Below are 6,869 nucleotides of genomic sequence, written 5' to 3'. Positions count from 1 at the left end.
GTGCCCAACGAGCTTGTCTAGGATTAAGCCTCCGGGCAGATTCTAGGAAAACCAGATTCTTGTGGTCAGTAAGGACCGTTACCTGGTGTCTGGCCCCCTCCAAGAAGTGACGCCACTCTTCAAAAGCCCATTTAATGGCTAAAAGTTCGCGGTTGCCAATATCATAGTTACACTCCGTGGGCGAAAACTTCCTAGAGAAGTAAGCACAGGGGCGGAGATGGGTGAGGGAGCTGGTACCCTGGGACAAGACGGCCCCCACTCCCACCTCGGACGCGTCAACCTCCACAATAAATGGCTCCCTTTGGTTGGGCTGAACCAGCACGGGGGCCGAGATAAAGCACTTCTTGAGGGTCTCAAAAGCCTGGACGGCCTCAGGGGGCCAATGGAGGACATCAGCACCCTTGCGAGTGAGGTCCGTAAGAGGCTTAGCGACGACCGAGAAGTTGGCAATAAATCTCCTGTAATAGTTAGCGAACCCCAAAAAACACTGTAGCGCCTTCAGGGAGGCAGGTTGGACCCATTCCGCCACAGCCTGAACCTTGGCAGGGTCCATGCGGAATTCATGAGGAGTGAGGATTTGACCTAAAAATGGTATCTCCTGTACCCCAAACACACATTTTTCGGTCTTCGCAAACAGATTATTTTCCCGAAGGACCTGGAGGACCTTCCTGACATGCTCCACATGCGAGGACCAGTCCTTGGAAAACACCAGTATGTCATCAAGGTACACTACAAGAAAATTACCCAGGTAATCTCTCAGAATTTCATTAATAAAATTCTGGAAGACGGCAGGGGCATTACACAACCCAAAGGGCATGACTAGGTATTCGAAATGACCTTCGGGCGTGTTGAACGCAGTTTTCCACTCATCCCCCTCTTTGATGCGGATAAGGTTATATGCCCCTCGTAGATCGAACTTAGAGAACCATTGGGCCCCCTGAACCTGATTAAAAAGATCCGGAATCAAAGGAAGGGGATACTGGTTCCTTACTGTGACCTTATTCAAGTTCCGATAATCAATGCACGGCCTAAGACCACCATCCTTCTTCCCCACGAAAAAGAAGCCAGCACCTACAGGAGAAGTCGAGGGGCGAATGAAACCCTTGGCCAGGCATTCTTGGATATACTCCCTCATAGCTTTACGTTCAGGACATGAAAGATTAAATATCCTCCCCTTAGGAAGCTTGGCACCAGGCACCAAATCGATGGCGCAATCGTAATCTCTATGAGGGGGCAACACCTCGGAGGCCTCCTTAGAAAACACATCAGCGAAGTCCTGAACAAACTCAGGAAGCGAGTTTACCTACTCCCGGGGAGAAATAGAGTTAACCGAAAGACATGACATCAGGCAATCACTACCCCATTTGGTGAGATCCCCAGTATTCCAATCAAACGTGGGATTATGCAGCTGCAACCAGGGAAGACCTAATACCAGATCGGACGATAATCCCTGCATCACCAGTACAGAGCACTGCTCCAAATGCATGGAGCCAACACGGAGTTCAAAAACAGGAGTATGCTGAGTAAAATAACCATTAGCAAGAGGAGTGGAGTCGATACCCACTACCGGGATAGGATAAGGTAAATCAATAAAAGGCATTTTTAGAGACATAGCAAATTCCACAGACATGATATTAGCAGATGAGCCCGAATCCACGAAGGCACTGCCAGTGGCAGACCGGCCAGCAAACGAGACCTGAAAGGGAAGCAAAATCTTATTGCGTTTAGTATTAACGGGAAATACCTGTGCGCCCAAGTGACCTCCCCGATGATCACTTAGGCGCGGAAGTTTTCCGGCTGCTTATTCTTGCGCCTGGGACAGGTGTTCAGTAGATGCTTGTCGTCCCCACAATAGAAGCAGAGACCATTCTTCCTGCGAAACTCTCTACGTTGTCGAGGGGACATGGAGGCCCCGAGTTGCATAGGTACCTCCGAGTCCTCTGTGGAAGAGCGAGGAGACGGGACCTCGGGGGGAATCGCAGGGCAGTCAGAGGGGAAAACATTGAAACGTTCAAGCTGACGTTCCCTGAGACGTCGGTCAAGTCGTACTGCTAGGGCCATAACCTGGTCTAGGGAGTCAGAAGAGGGGTAGCTAACCAGCAGATCCTTCAGGACGTCAGATAATCCTAACCTAAACTGGCACTTTAGGGCCGGGTCGTTCCACCGAGAAGCTACGCACCACTTTCTAAAATCAGAACAGTATTCCTCAACAGGTCTCCCACCCTGACGTAAGGTCACCAGCTGACTCTCGGCTAAGGCAGTCCTGTCAGTCTCGTCGTAAATGAGACCGAGGGCAGAGAAAAACCCATCAACGGAGGAAAGTTCAGGGGCGTCAGGAGCCAAGGAGAAGGCCCACTCTTGGGGCCCTTCCTGGAGTCGGGATATAATGATACCCACCCGCTGGTTCTCGGAACCTGAGGAGTGAGGTCTTAGGCGGAAATAAAGTCTGCAACTCTCCCGGAAGGAGAGAAAAGTCTTACGGTCCCCTGAGAACCGGTCAGGTAACTTGAGGTTGGGTTCTAAAGGTGAGGTGAGGGGTACTACAAAGGCAGCGTCAGACTGATTGACCCTCTGAGCCAGGGCCTGGACCTGTAGGGAGAGGCCCTGCATCTGCTGGGTCAGGGTCTCAAGGGGGTCCATGATAGCGTCAGCGTAGAAGAAATGGTAGACTAGGTAAGGGCTTGTTATTATGTAATAGCAGGAAGGAGGTGAAGGGAACAAGTGAGCCCTAATCTACCCACCGCCCTGTCCCTGCCTACTTGCAACGGCGACGGTGTACAACTTGGCGGCGGTCCCTACGCTGTCTAAGTGCAAGGGAGACAAACAGGGAACACGCAAGGGAATACAGTAGCCCACGGAACGCCGCGAGGAAACGGAGCGGTGAATGAGCCAGTCAGGATCAGGAAGTAGTGGAGTATACAAACGGGAGCACGGAGCAGAAGCAAGCCAGGGGCAGAGCAACGCAGGATAAACGGAACTGAAGCAAGGCAGAAGCACGGCAGAAGCAGGCTGGAGCAAGGCAGCAGTGGGGCCAGGAACCCAAGAAGAATAACAAGCAAGGAGGAAGAGAAAACGGCAGGTATAAATGGACAGGGGGCGGAGCTAACTCTGACTGACCAGGCCGCGATAGGCTCTCCCACTCCTGAGCCTGCCACCCTGATTGGTGGGAGCAGGTGTCAGTCTCAGAGGTCTGGCCTCAGGTGTCGACTGATTAATCCTGGGAGTATACCCAGACGTAGTGCCTGGCAGATCCTTTACAGTGTCCCAAGGTAGTTGTCTATGCTCTGTCAGAAGTGGAGTTTGCTCATTCTCAACAGCATCTCTCTCCAGCAAAATTACGAAAGTTTGGTCTTAAAAAATGTATTTTTAAAAATACATGCATGCATTCTTGTATACTGCATATAAATTTTATATATATATATATATGTATATATATGTATATATATATATATATATATATACATACATATACATATATATATACATATATATATATATATATATATATATATATATATATATATATATACATATATAGGATTATTATATTATAGGAATATTATGTAGTTGGAATGTGTATGCCAATTGTGTATCTCAGGTATGAGGATAGAGACACGAGAGTATTGACAAACATTCTTATTACAGGAGGACTTGCCCCCAAGATTAACTGTTAGTAGAAGAGAAAACATAATGTCAAACAAAGTACGAATTTGCACCCACCTTGAGGTCCTTCAAGGCCAAGATCTGCACCGGCATGACTTGGGTTTGGTAAATAATGCTGGATGACAAGAGCAGGGGGTTCCCATTTGTCATGAGTCATATCATGAGAGCCACCAAGACTGGATGATGTTTGAACACTGCTAAATTGTCCTTACATTCCTTATAGGATTAATCCTTATTCAGGACCACAAAAAAGTTTTCCTAAGCAATTTCTTTGGCTATCAAAATTAATACTAAATTTATAAAGAAGTAAAAAAATTACTAATAATTTGTAATTCATTGTTCATCTATTTAATAATTGAAATCTTTATTAATATTATTATCATTAATAATAATTGCAATATGAAGTTCCGTTTAAAGGGAATGTCTCATGTATGTAATTTTAGTTTCATTCATTAGATGCACATCTGTAGAAGATAAATAATGTGTTTATTATTTTTTAAATGTTGTAGTTATTTTTTTTTTAGATTCCTTGGCGACCCTTCTTTCTTGTATTGTCTGTATAGACAGTGCAGAAGGGTATGTGCTTTATGGCAGCTGCCATGAATGGGAGTTAATGGACAGAAACATGTCCATAGACTAATGCAGTCTCCAGAAGGTAATGGAGTATAGGTCCTTCTCCCAGAGATCAGAGAGTGAAATGGGACCCTCATACAGAGTCTTATCTGTGCGTGTAATGTATATTGTTGCTATTTTGCTTTATCAAAGCCTCTAGCAGTACAATAGAGCTGTCATTAAATCCCCTGCCCTCTAATAATAATGACATAACAGTGCTCACCGTGTCCAGTCTACACAGCAAAGCTGAAATGTGATTTGCAGAAAACAGGAATTGTGTGTGCTTTAGTGGCCAATGTGAAAACTGGAATACATCACAATTTTTTTTATATGGATAGTTACATTAAAAATAAAAAAACACACAAAAAAGATGTTTTTAATAAAACACCTGATTTAAATAATATGTAATTTTCTGATGATACATTCCTTTTATATTTAACATTAACAGATAATAATATAATTAGTAGAAAAAGGAATGTAAATAGAACTATTAAAGGGGTTTTCCAGTCATAACAAATTGATGACCTATCCTCAGGATATGCTATCAATATCTGATCGGTGTGGGTGGCTGTCAGTGGGGCTGTTTTGAAGGGGACGCAGCGCTCATGCGAGCTCTGCTTCCTTTTCATTCCTGTCACTGTTCGTACTAGGAATCGCTGACACACTTATAGCGGCGGTTCACAATATTACGGCCCTCTCCCATTTACTTGACTGGGAGAAGGCTGTAATACTGTGAACCACCGCTACATGTATGTTGGCCATTCACAGTACATGCAGGAAAGCGCCCCCCTTCAAACAGGTGATCGTGGGGGTGTCGGCAGTTGGACCGCCACCGATCAGATTTTGATGGCCTATCCTGATTTCTTATGACTGGAAAACCACTTTAATGGATTAAGAACTGTCTGTAGCATTCCTATTCTTCCGATTTTGGATTTTTGTACTGTTGCTCTTGGTCAATTTGAAGATGGTATAGTACTGTATTCTTTATTAAAAAATGTGTGTGTGTATATATATACACCGCATTCCAAATTATTATGCAAATGTTATTTTTCGCTGATTTTCCTAAATAGTCGAAGCAAATGACAGTCAGTATAATCTTCAAGCCATCAACCGTTGGAGTATAATGTGAATTTTATTGAACAAATCTCCTAATGATAACAGATTTTTTTTTTGAAGTAAAAAACTCAAAATGCACTATTTCTAATTATTATGCAAAACAGAGATCAAAACATTTTAAAGGCTGTAAAGAGAACTAAAATTGTAATTTGTTGAATTTGCAGCATCAGGAGGTCATATTTACAGAAATCAAAAGCTCTTTCAATAAAAAAAAACTTAACAGGCCAAGTTACATGTTAACATAGGACCCCCTTCTCTGATATCACCTTCACAATTCTTGCATCCATTGAATTTGTGAGTATTTGGACAGTTTCTGCTTGAATATCTTTGCAGGATGTCAGAATAGCCTCCCAGAGCTTCTGTTTTGATGTGAACTGCCTCCCACCCTCATAGATATTTTGCTTGAGGATGCTCCAAAGTTTCTCAATAGGGTTGAGGTCAGGGGAACATGGGGGCCACACCATGAGTTTCTCTCCTTTTATGCCCATAGGAGCCAATGACACAGAGGTATACTTTGCAGCATGAGATGGTGCATTGTCATGCATGAAGATAATTTTGCTACGGAAGGTACGGTTCTTCTTTTTGTACCACAGAAGAAAGTGGTCAGTCATAAACTCTACGTACTTTGCAGAGGTCATTTTCACACCGTCAGGGACCCTAAAGGGGCCTACCAGCTCTCTCCCTATGATTCCAGCCCAAAATATGACTCCGCCACCTCCTTGCTGACGTCGCAGCCTTGTTGGGACATGGTGGCCATTCACCAACCATCCACTATTCCATCCATCTGGACCATCCAGGGTTGCACGGCACTCATCAGTAAACAACACGGTTTGAGAATTAGTCTTCATGTATTTCTGAGCCCACTGCAACCGTTTCTGCTTGTGAGCATTGTTTATGGGTGGCCGAATAATAGCTTTATACACACTTGCAAACCTCTGGAGGATCCTACACCTTGAGGTTCGCGGGACTCCAGAGGCACCAGCGGCTTCAAATACCTGTTTGCTGCTTTGCAATGGCATTTTAGCAGCTGCTCTCCTAATCCTATTAATTTGTCTGGCAGAAACCTTCCTCGTTATGCCTTTATCTGAATGAACCCGTCTGAGCTATGAATCAGCCACAAATCTTTTCACAGTACGATGATCATGCTAGTTTTCTTGAAATATCCAGTGTTTTCATACCTTGTCCAAGGTATTGCACTATTTCACGCTTTTTGGCAGCAGAGATCCTTTTTCTTTCCCATATTGCTTGAAACCTGTGGCCTGCTTAATAATGTGGAACGTCCTTCTTAAGTAGTTTTCCTTTGATTGGGCACACCTGGCAAACGAATTATCACAGGTGTCTGAGATTGATTACAATGATCCAAAGAGCCCTAAGATACAATATCATCCATGAGTTTCATTGAAAAACTAATAATTAAATGTTTATGACACTGAAATCCAATGTGCATAATAATTTGGAACACGGTGTGTATATATATA

This window comes from Rhinoderma darwinii, chromosome 3 (genome assembly GCF_050947455.1).
Source record: "Rhinoderma darwinii isolate aRhiDar2 chromosome 3, aRhiDar2.hap1, whole genome shotgun sequence".
Taxonomy (NCBI): Eukaryota; Metazoa; Chordata; class Amphibia; order Anura; family Rhinodermatidae; genus Rhinoderma; species Rhinoderma darwinii.
This window is presented reverse-complemented; position numbering follows the sequence as displayed.